The following is an 11,359-nucleotide window of genomic DNA, read 5'->3' as shown; positions in this document are numbered from 1 at the left end:
CGTAGATACGTCGATCTCTGAACCACATGCCACCCTTAAAGACAAGATTAATATCCACAGGTGGGTTGGCCAGAAATACATCACCGTCATAGACCTCCCTGCACTCCTTCCACAAGTCCTGATCGTGGATAACTCAGATGAAATTGGCATCAGATAGAATGGTCTTGGACGGGGCTCCAGGTACGGAATCCGCAGCATGGATTCGGGATAAAGCATCAGCCTTCCCATTACGAGAACCTGGACGGTACGAGATAACAGTTAAATTGATTTAAAAATAAGTTCCAATGATGAGCCTGACGAGGAGAAAGACATCTAGCGGATCTAAGGAACTCTAAATTGCGATGGTCAGTTAGCATTATGATCTGTTGTGCAGCTCCTTGCAGATGATTCCTCCATTCTTTGAAAGCCGCAATAATAGCCAGCAATTCCTTGTCTCCCACGTCGTAATTCTTCTCTGCTGAGGTTAGTCTACGGGAGAAGAAAGCACAAGGATGTAGCAGACCCTTCTCTCCAGTTCTTTGGGAGAGAATAGCCCCCAAAGCATTATCAGAAGCGTCCACCTCCACAATGAAAGAAAGTGTTGGATCTGGGTGTATCAACAGCGGTGGTGATGTGAAACAGATCTTAAGCCGATCAAAAGCTTCTTGAGCCTGTGATGACCACTTAAAATGCTTTTCCTTCTTTGTCAAGGAAGTAATGGGATGGACAATATCAGAAAAATTTCGAATGAAGCGTCTGTAGAAATTTGCAAAACCAATAAAACGTTGGACCTCCTTAACGTTCTTGGGTACCGGCCAGTCAAGGATAGCCTAAATCTTACCAGATTCCATGTTCAGCCCCTGGGGAGATATGATATAACTAGCGTTGAGCGATACCGTCCGATACTTGAAAGTATCGGTATCGGAAAGTATCGGCCGATACCGGCAAAGTATCGGATCTAATCCGATACCGATACCCGATACCAATACAAGTCAATGGGACTCAAGTATCGGACGGTATCCCTGATGGTTCCCAGGGTCTGAAGGAGAGGAAACTCTCCTTCAGGCCCTGGGATCCATATTAATGTGTAAAATAAAGAATTAAAATAAAAAATATTGCTATACTCACCTCTCCGACGCAGCCTGCACCTTACCGAGGAAACCGGCAGCCTTGTTTGCTTAAAATGCGCGCGTTTACTACCTTCCGTGATGTCAATGCTTCTGATTGGTCGCGTGCCGCCCATGTGACCGCGACGCGACCAATCAAAACAAGCCGTGACGTAATATTCAGGTCCTGAATGCCTAGAATTAGGCATTCAGGACCTGAAAATTACGTCACGGCTTGTGATTGGTCGCGTCACGGTCACATGGGCGGCACGCGACCAATCACAAGCCGTGACGTAATTTTCAGGTCCTGAATGCCTAGAATTAGGCATTCAGGACCTGAAAATTACGTCACGGCTTGTTGTGATTGGTCGCGTCGCGGTCACATGGGCGGCACGCGACCAATCAGAAGCCGTGACGTCACGGAAGGCAGTAAACGCGCGCATTTTAAGCAAACAAGGCTGCCGGTTTCCTCAGTAAGGTGTAGGCTGCGTCGGAGAGGTGAGTATAGCAATATTTTTTATTTTAATTCTTTATTTTACACATTATATCGATCCCGATACCGATTCCCGATACAACAAAAGTATTGGATCTCGGTATCGGAATTCCGATACCGCTAAGTATCGGCCGATACCCGATACTTGCGGTATCGGAATGCTCAACACTAGATATAACCTAAGAACTGAATCTCAGAACGATGGAACTCGCATTTCTCCGGCTTAATATACAGATGGTTCTCTTTCAGACGTCTTAAAACAGTTTTGACATGTTCTTCATGTTGCTGTAGAGAGTCAGAAAAGATTAGTATATCGTCCAAATAGATCACTACAAACTGGTCCAACAAATCTCTGAAAATGTCATTAGCAAGGTGTTGAAACGTTGCAGGGGCGTTACAAAGCCCGAAGGGCATCACAAGAGATTCAAAGTGTCCATACCGGCATCTGAATGCTGTCTTCCACTCATCCCCTGGACGAATACGCACCAAATTATAGGCCCCACGAAGATCCAGTTTAGAGAACACCTTAGCATGGCGGACTCTTTCCAGTAATTCGGGAATCAGAGGCAAAGGGTAACGGTTTTGTATGGTTACCTTATTGAGTTCCCAATAGTCAACACAGGGTCTCAGGGTCCCATCCTTCTTCTTTACAAAAAAGATAGGTGCCCCTGCTGGTGAGGAAGAAGGACGTATGAAGCCTTTGGCCAGATTTTCATCAATATACTCCTTTAAGGCTTGAAGCTCAGGTGCCGCCAAAGGGTATACGTTACCAAAAGGAATAGCTGCCCCAGGAAGCAACTCAATGGGACAGTCATAATGCCTGTGTGGAGGAAGCTGATCTGCATTCTTCTTGCCACAGATGTCAGAGAACTCTTTATATGCTGGAGGTAAAGAAAATACCTGTACATGTGGTTCCGTAGCCATGAACTCAGGGACAGCTTCTGTTAACGCTGAGTTGCTCCTTGTTGGAAAGATAATCTCCTTGGTCTCCCAGTTGATAATTGGGTTCTGAGAATGCAATCAAGGAATGCCTAAAATCACAGGAAAATGAGGAGAAGAAATTAGCAAGAAAGAAAGTTGCTCCTGATGATTAGGCTCCAACAAAATTTCAAGGGGTACGGTCTCCTGATCCACAGGCCCAGAGATTAAAGGTGACCCATCCACTGTTTCCATGGTAATTGGAGAGGCTCTTTGCTGAATTTCAATACCATGTTCCTTGGCAAATGCGATATCCATGAAATTGCCACCTGCACCAGAGTCAATCATAGCTGCACTGGAAATCCACTGTCCTGAACACAGGATCTTAATAGGGAGAGAACAGTGAGAGTTCTTTTCCTTCAGCTCCTTGGGGGGTGAAGTCATAGAAAGTGAATGGAATACAGCGTTTAAAGGCAGGCTACATTCAGAGATGTCAGATTCATCATCACAGTTGTCATACTCCCCTACTGCTGCTAGCACCTTGTTAGGCCGTCTAGGACACTTAGGACAATTGATCAAGAAGTGGTCAGACTGGCCGCAGTAGAAACATAGACGTTCACGAAGGCGATGCTCCCGGCGCTCATTGATCTCTCGCCTCTGAATGGAATCAATTTGCATGGGCACCTCCTCCACCTCCTGAGATGTTTTACCTGCAGGCTCTTTGGAAGTAAGGGAAAAGTTAGAAATACGGTTATATGCAGCAAACTTCTCCTGCCTACGCTCAGTAAGGCGAATGTCAATGCGCACACAATGCTGTATAAATGTCTCTAGCTCTTGTGGTGACTCAGAGCGACCTAGTTCATCTTTTACAATACTAGACAGACCCCTTTTAAAAATAGGCAATTGTGCATAACTGTCCCAATTGGTATCTACCGCTAATCTCCTGAATTCAGTAGCATACTCAATAACAGAACGTTTAGCCTGGTGTAAAGACAATAAAGCGGATTCAGCGGTTGCACGGCGATTAGGGTCATCAAACATTAATGCCATAGCGGCCAAGAAATCATCCAAGTTATTTAACCGTGGGTCACGAGACTCAATCATCGGATTCGCCCAGGCGAGCGCTCAAGCAGTCAGCATTATTACACACAATACTTTGGATCTATCATTAGGAAAACGGTCAGCATGCACATCAAAATATAGCATACATTGATTCACAAAGCCACGAAATTTGTCGCGATCACCATTAACCCCTTCACCCCCAAGGGTGGTTTGCACGTTAATGACCGGGCCAATTTTTACAATTCTGACCACTGTCCCTTTATGAAGTTATAACTCCGAAACGCTTCAACGGATCTTAGCGATTCTGAGATTGTTTTCTCGTGACATATTGTACTTCATGATAGTGGTAAAATTTCTTCGATATCACTTGCGTTTATTTGTGAAAAAATAGGAAAATTGGCGAAAATTTTGAAAATTTGGCAATTTTCCAACTTTGAATTTTTATTCTGTTAAACCAGAGAGTTATGTGACACAAAATAGTTAATAAATAACATTTCCCACATGTTTACTTTACATCAGCGCAATTTTGGAAACAAAATTTTTTTTTTTTAGGAAGTTATAAGGGTTAAAATTTGAACAGCAATTTCTCATTTTTACAACATAATTTACAAAACCATTTTTTTTAGGGACCACCTCACATTTGAAGTCATTTTGAGGGGTCTATATGGCAGAAAATACCAAAAAGTGACACCATTCGGAAAACTGCACCCCTCAAGCTGCTCAAAACCACATTCAAGAAGTTTATTAACCCTTCAGGTGTTTCACAGCAGCAGAAGCAACATGGAAGGAAAAAATGAACATTTTACTTTTTAGTCACAAAAATTATCTTTCAGCAATAATTTTTTTAATTTCCCAAGGGTAAAAAGAGAAAATGGACCTTAAAAGTTGTTGCCCAATTTGTCCTGAGTACGCTGATACCCCACATGTGAGGGAGAACCACTTTTTGGGCGCACGGCAGAGCTCAGAAGGAAAGGAGCGTCGTTTGACATTTTCTAGCTAAAATTGGCTGCAATTGAAATCGGACGCCATGTCGTGTTTGGCGAGCCCCTGATGTGCCTAAACAGTGGAAACCCCCCATAAGTGACACCATTTTGGAAACTAGACCCCCTAAGGAACTTATCTAGATGCGTCGTGAGCACTTTTATCCCCCAAGTGCTTCACGAAAGTTTATAATGCCCGGGTGTGAAAATAAAAAATCCTATTTTTTCTACAAACATGATCGTTTAGTCCCCAATTTTTTATTTTCTCAAGGGTAGCAGGAGAAATTGGACCCCAAAAGTTGTTGTCCAATTTGTCCTGAGTACACTGATACCCCATATGTTGGGGGGAACCACTGTTTGGGCGCATGGCAGGGCTCAGAAGGATAGGAGCGCCCTTTGACATTTTCAAGCTAAAATTGGCTGGAATTGAGATCGGAGGCCATGTCGTGTTTGGCGAGCCCCTGATGTGCCTAAACAGTGGAAACCCCCCATAAGTGACCCCATTTTGGAAACTAGACCCCCTAAGGAACTTATCTAGATGTGTCGTGAGCACTTTTATCCCCCAAGTGCTTCACGAAAGTTTATAACGCCCGGGTGTGAAAATAAAAAATCCCATTTTTTCTACAAACATGATCATTTAGTCCCCAATTTTTTATTTTCTCAAGGGTAGCAGGAGAAATTGGACCCCAAAAGTTGTTGTCCAATTTGTCCTGAGTAGGCTGATACCCCATATGTGGGGGGGAACCACTGTTTGGGCGCATGGCAGGGCTCAGAAGGATAGGAGCGCCCTTTGACATTTTCAAGCTAAAATTGGCTGGAATTGAGATCGGAGGCCATGTCGTGTTTGGCGAGCCCCTGATGTGCCTAAACAGTGGAAACCCCCCATAAGTGACCCCATTTTGGAAACTAGACCCCCTAAGGAACTTATCTAGATGTGTCGTGAGCACTTTTATCCCCCAAGTACTTCACGAAAGTTTATAACGCCCGGGTGTGAAAATAAAAAATCCCATTTTTTCTACAAACATGATCATTTAGTCCCCAATTTTTTATTTTCTCAAGGGTAGCAGGAGAAATTGGACCCCAAAAGTTGTTGTCCAATTTGTCCTGAGTAGGCTGATACCCCATATGTGGGGGGGAACCACTATTTGGGCGCATGGCAGGGCTCAGAAGGATAGGAGCGCCCTTTGACATTTTCAAGCTAAAATTGGCTGGAATTGAGATCGGAGGCCATGTCGTGTTTGGCGAGCCCCTGATGTGCCTAAACAGTGGAAACCCCCCATAAGTGACCCCATTTTGGAAACTAGACCCCCTAAGGAACTTATCTAGATGCATCATGAGCACTTTTATCCCCCAAGTGCTTCACGAAAGTTTATAACGCCCGTGTGAGAAAATAAAAAATCCTATTTTTTCTACAAACATGATCGTTTAGTCCCCAATTTTTTATTTTCTCAAGGGTAGCAGGAAAAATTGGACCCCAAAAGTTGTTGTCCAATTTGTCCTGAGTAGGCTGATACCCCATATGTGGGGGGGAACCACTGTTTGGGCGCATGGCAGGGCTCAGAAGGATTGGAGCGCCCTTTGACATTTTCAAGCTAAAATTGGCTGGAATTGAGATCGGAGGCCATGTCGTGTTTGGCAAGCCCCTGATGTGCCTAAACAGTGGAAACCCCCCATAAGTGACCCCATTTTGGAAACTAGACCCCCTAAGGAACTTATCTAGATGTGTCGTGAGCACTTTTATCCCCCAAGTGCTTCACGAAAGTTTATAACGCCCGGGTGTGAAAATAAAAAATCCCATGTTTTCTACAAACATGATCATTTAGTCCCCAATTTTTTATTTTCTCAAGTGTAGCAGGAAAAATTGGACCCCAAAAGTTGTTGTCCAATTTGTCCTGAGTAGGCTGATACCCCATATGTGGGGGGGAACCACTGTTTGGGCGCATGGCAGGGCTCAGAAGGATAGGAGCGCCCTTTGACATTTTCAAGCTAAAATTGGCTGGAATTGAGATCGGAGGCCATGTCGTGTTTGGCGAGCCCCTGATGTGCCTAAACAGTGGAAACCCCCCATAAGTGACCCCATTTTGGAAACTAGACCCCCTAAGGAACTTATCTAGATGTGTCGTGAGCACTTTTATCCCCCAAGTGCTTCACGAAAGTTTATAATGCCCGGGCGTGAAAATAAAAAATCCTATTTTTTCCCCACAAAAATGATCTTTCAGTCCCCAATTTTTTATTTTCCCAAGGGTAACAGGAGAAATTGGACCCCAAAAGTTGTTGTCCAATTTTTCCTGGGTACGCTGGTACCACATATGTGGGAGAAAACTACTGTTTGGGCACACTTCGGGGCTCGGAAGGGAAGTAGTGACGTTTTTGGAATGCAGACTTTGATGGAATTGTCTGCGGGCATCATGTTCCATTTGGTGAGCCCCTGATGTGCCTAAACAGTAGAAACCCCCCATAAGTGACCCCATTTTGGAAACTAGACCCCCTAAGAAACTTATCTAGATGTGTCGTGAGCACTTTTATCCCCCAAGTGCTTCACGAAAGTTTATAACGCCCGGGCGTGAAAATAAAAAATCCTATTTTTTCCCCACAAAAATGATCTTTCAGTCCCCAATTTTTTATTTTCCCAAGGGTAACAGGAGAAATTGGACCCCAAAAGTTGTTGTCCAATTTTTCCTGGGTACGCTGGTACCACATATGTGGGAGAAAACTACTGTTTGGGCACACTTCGGGGCTCGGAAGGGAAGTAGTGACGTTTTTGGAATGCAGACTTTGATGGAATTGTCTGCGGGCATCATGTTCCATTTGGTGAGCCCCTGATGTGCCTAAACAGTAGAAACCCCCCATAAGTGACCCCATTTTGGAAACTAGACCCCCTAAGGAACTTATCTAGATGTGTCGTGAGCACTTTTATCCCCCAAGTGCTTCACGAAAGTTTATAACGCCCGGGCGTGAAAATAAAAAATCCTATTTTTTCCCCACAAAAATGATCTTTCAGTCCCCAATTTTTTATTTTCCCAAGGGTAACAGGAGAAATTGGACCCCAAAAGTTGTTGTCCAATTTTTCCTGGGTACGCTGGTACCACATATGTGGGAGAAAACTACTGTTTGGGCACACTTCGGGGCTCGGAAGGGAAGTAGTGACGTTTTTGGAATGCAGACTTTGATGGAATTGTCTGCGGGCATCATGTTCCATTTGGTGAGCCCCTGATGTGCCTAAACAGTAGAAACCCCATTTTGGAAACTAGACCCCCTAAGGAACTTATCTAGATGTGTCGTGAGCACTTTTATCCCCCAAGTGCTTCACGAAAGTTTATAACGCCCGGGCGTGAAAATAAAAAATCCTATTTTTTCCCCACAAAAATGATCTTTCAGTCCCCAATTTTTTATTTTCCCAAGGGTAACAGGAGAAATTGGACCCCAAAAGTTGCTGTCCATTTTGTTCTGAGTACGCTGGTACCCCATATGTGGGAAAAAACTGTTTGGGCACTTCGGGACTCAGAAGGGAAGCAGTGACGATTTGGAATGCAGACTTTGATGGACTGGTTCTGAGGGCGTCATGTTCCGTTTGCAGAGCCCCTGATGTGCCTAAACAGTAAAAAAAAACCACAAGTGACATCATTTTGGAACCTAGACCCCCATGGAACTTACTTAGATGTGCCCCCTCTTTGGAACTAATCTACTGGTTCCTAATTAGTAGTGCATGGAGGTGTGGTACAATTTGAAGCAGTCCTTCATACACAGGCCAGGTTTGTCGGGGCAGGTGTCGCATTGATAGATGGTGTCCTTGCGTACTCCTCGTTTGTAGCACACTCGGCACCTTTTTTGCGGCTTACCTTTTCTACCAGTTGGCGGGACCACCCCCGGAAAATGCTGACCTGGTACAATACGAGCACCCTCAGTTCCGGAAGTACTGGGGCCCGCTCCTTCCCTCGTGCCAAACATCAGGGCCTTAACCACTACCTCCTGGAACTGAAGGTACGTCGTATCGGTGTGGCGTGCACATCGTGACAGCAGGAAAGCGTTAAGCATTGCCATTTGTACGATGTACACCGACAGCTTTTTGTACCACACCTTGGCCTTCCTCAAAGCACTGTACGGTTGGAGGAGTTGATCAGAGAGATCAACGCCCCCCATGTTTTTGTTGTACCCCAGTACACAGTCCGGTTTGCAGACCTGTGTAGAGGTACCCCGTACAGTGCTGAGGGCGCTGCCATCACCGTGTATGGTGGTCAACAGAAGGACATCCCTCTTGTCCTTGTACTTGACCACCAGCAGGTGGTCGCTACATTGGGCTTTGCTCTCACCTTTTCTGAGCATCTGCCCAAGTAGCGTCTTCGGGAGGCCTCTCTGATTTTTGCGGACAGTACCGCAGGCTGCGGTACCTCGCGCAGAGAGGGATTTGTAGAGTGGGATGCTGGAATAAAAGTTATCGGTGTAGAGGTGATAACCTTTATCCAGCAGTGGGTGCACCAAATCCCACACTATTTTCCCACTCACTCCCAAGACAGGGGGACACTCAGGCGGTTCAATCCTGCTGTCCTTCCCTTCGTACACTCTAAAGCTGTAGGTGTACCCTGAGGTACTCTCACACAGCTTGTAGAGTTTGATTCCGTACCTGGCCCTTTTGCTGGGCAGGTATTGACGGAATCTGAGCCGCCCCTTAAAATGAACCAAGGACTCATCCACACAGATGTCCCTTTTGGGCACGTACACTTCAGCAAACTTTTTGCTGAAGTGTTCGATGACCGGCCGAACTTTGAACAGACGGTCAAAATTGGGGTCATCTCGTGCGGGACACTGTGCATTATCGGAATAATGCAAGAATTTGTGGATGGCCTCAAAACGCGTCCGAGCCATGACCATTCGGCACACTGGAGTGTTATATAAAATATCCACACTCCAATATTGCCGAAGTTCTGGCTTCTTCACGATCCCCATGTGGAGGACCAGGCCCCAAAACTGCATCATTTCAACTGCGTCTACAGGAGACCAGTTAGAAAATGATGAACTGGGGTTTTGCTCCAAAAATTGCCAAGCATATAAATTAGTTTGCTCCACCATGAGGTTAATAAAATCCTCAGAGAAAAAGACTTTGAAAAAGTCTATTTCTGTGAGGCCGGTGGTGTCAAACCTGATTCCTGATTCTGCCACAAAATCAGGAATCAGTGGCTCGTAATTTTCGGGGGGCGAGGTCCATATGGGGTCCGAAGAAGGGCGCGCTGGTTCATCTTCAGGAGTGGGTGCTGCGTCATCTTCTCTCCTGGGGCGTCTGCGAGCCGGTTCCGCAGGACCCGAGGAGGAAGATGAGGAGGAGGAGGAAGAGGAGGAGGAGGAAGAGGATGAAGAATCTGAAGAGTAAAGGAATGTGGGATCCTCTCCCTCGCTATCAGTGTCGGAGGCAAGAATATGCCTCCTCTGCTGAATAGCGCTGCTGGGACGAACGGGACATTTTTTGTGTCAGTATGGTGCTTGGGTGCAATTTATTGGAACTATGTGTACGTGTTGGGGGGGGGTAGTGTTTGGTGCAAACTTCTGAAAAGTAAAAGCTAAAAGAAAAAAAGCAAATAGGGAAAAAAAATACCTGTGAAAGGAAAAGTCTAAAACAGCAGGCCCTAGCTCTGATAAGTGAACTGCGTCACTTATCAAAGTTCGGCGCCTGCTGGGTGTGTGAATGGGGATGTGGAAAAAACGCCAGGCACGAGAGCTCTGATAAGTGAACCGAGTCACTTATCAAAGTTCGGCGGCGGCGGCGGCTGGGTGCGCGGACGGGGATGTGAAAAAAAAAAAAGAAACGAAAGGCACGGCTTCAGACGCAGCGGCGGGGTGCGCGGACGGGGATGTGGAAAAAAACAAAAAGAACCGAAAGGCACGGGTTCAGATGCAGCGGCGGGGTGCGCAGACGGGGATGTGGAAAAAAACAAAAAGAAACGAAAGGCACGGGTTCAGACGCAGCGGCGGGGTGCGCGGACGGGGATGTGGAAAAAAAAAAAAAGAAACGAAAGGCACGGCTTCAGACGCAGCGGCGGGGTGCGCGGACGGGGATGTGGAAAAAAAACAAAAAGAAACGAAAGGCACGGGTTCAGACGCAGCGGCGGGGTGCGCGGACGGGGATGTGGAAAAAAAACAAAAAGAAACGAAAGGCACGGCTTCAGACGCAGCGGCGGGGTGTGCGCAAGGGGATGTGGAGGAGAAAAGTGAGCACGAGTGTTGATCGGTGAAATGCGTCACCAATCAACGCTCGGCGGCACTAAGGGGGGTGAAAAAGAAAAGAGAGCACGAGTGTTGATCGGTGAACTGCGTCACCAATCAACGCTCGGCGGCTGCTAAATTTGGGCACGGACGGACGCGGCGCAAAGTGAGGGTGGAGGGGGAAGGGGGGATGGGGGGGATGGGGGGGGGTAAGGGGGGATGGGGGGGTAAGAAAGATCGGGCCGGGATCGGGGTATCAACACTTACGGTTGTAGTCTCTCTTCTTTCTTCTGTCTTCTTTCTTCTGTCTTCTTTCTTCTGTCTTTTGTTTTTTTAGCGAGAATTATGGTGTCACAGGCTACTGTGGCACCACAAGTCTCAGCACAGGAGGGGGATCTGACAGCGTGACCGCTCTGCAGGAACCCTCACCAAGTGTGAGGATTCCTGCAGAGCAGTCAGACAGGTCAGGGACAGGTGAGACAGGTCACAGAGCGGTCACACCGCTGCTGTGACCTGTGATTGGTGGGATCGATGATCACATCGATCCCACCAATCAGGGGAGGCCCTGGTGACGCCGGTGTTGCTAGGCACCAGCCTATGATTGGAGCTCACAGCTCCGATCATAG

The sequence above is a fragment of the Ranitomeya variabilis genome, chromosome 4 (genome assembly GCF_051348905.1).
Source record: "Ranitomeya variabilis isolate aRanVar5 chromosome 4, aRanVar5.hap1, whole genome shotgun sequence".
NCBI classification, from domain to species: Eukaryota; Metazoa; Chordata; class Amphibia; order Anura; family Dendrobatidae; genus Ranitomeya; species Ranitomeya variabilis.
The sequence above is the reverse complement of the archived record's forward strand: the minus strand, read 5'-3'. Positions refer to the sequence as shown.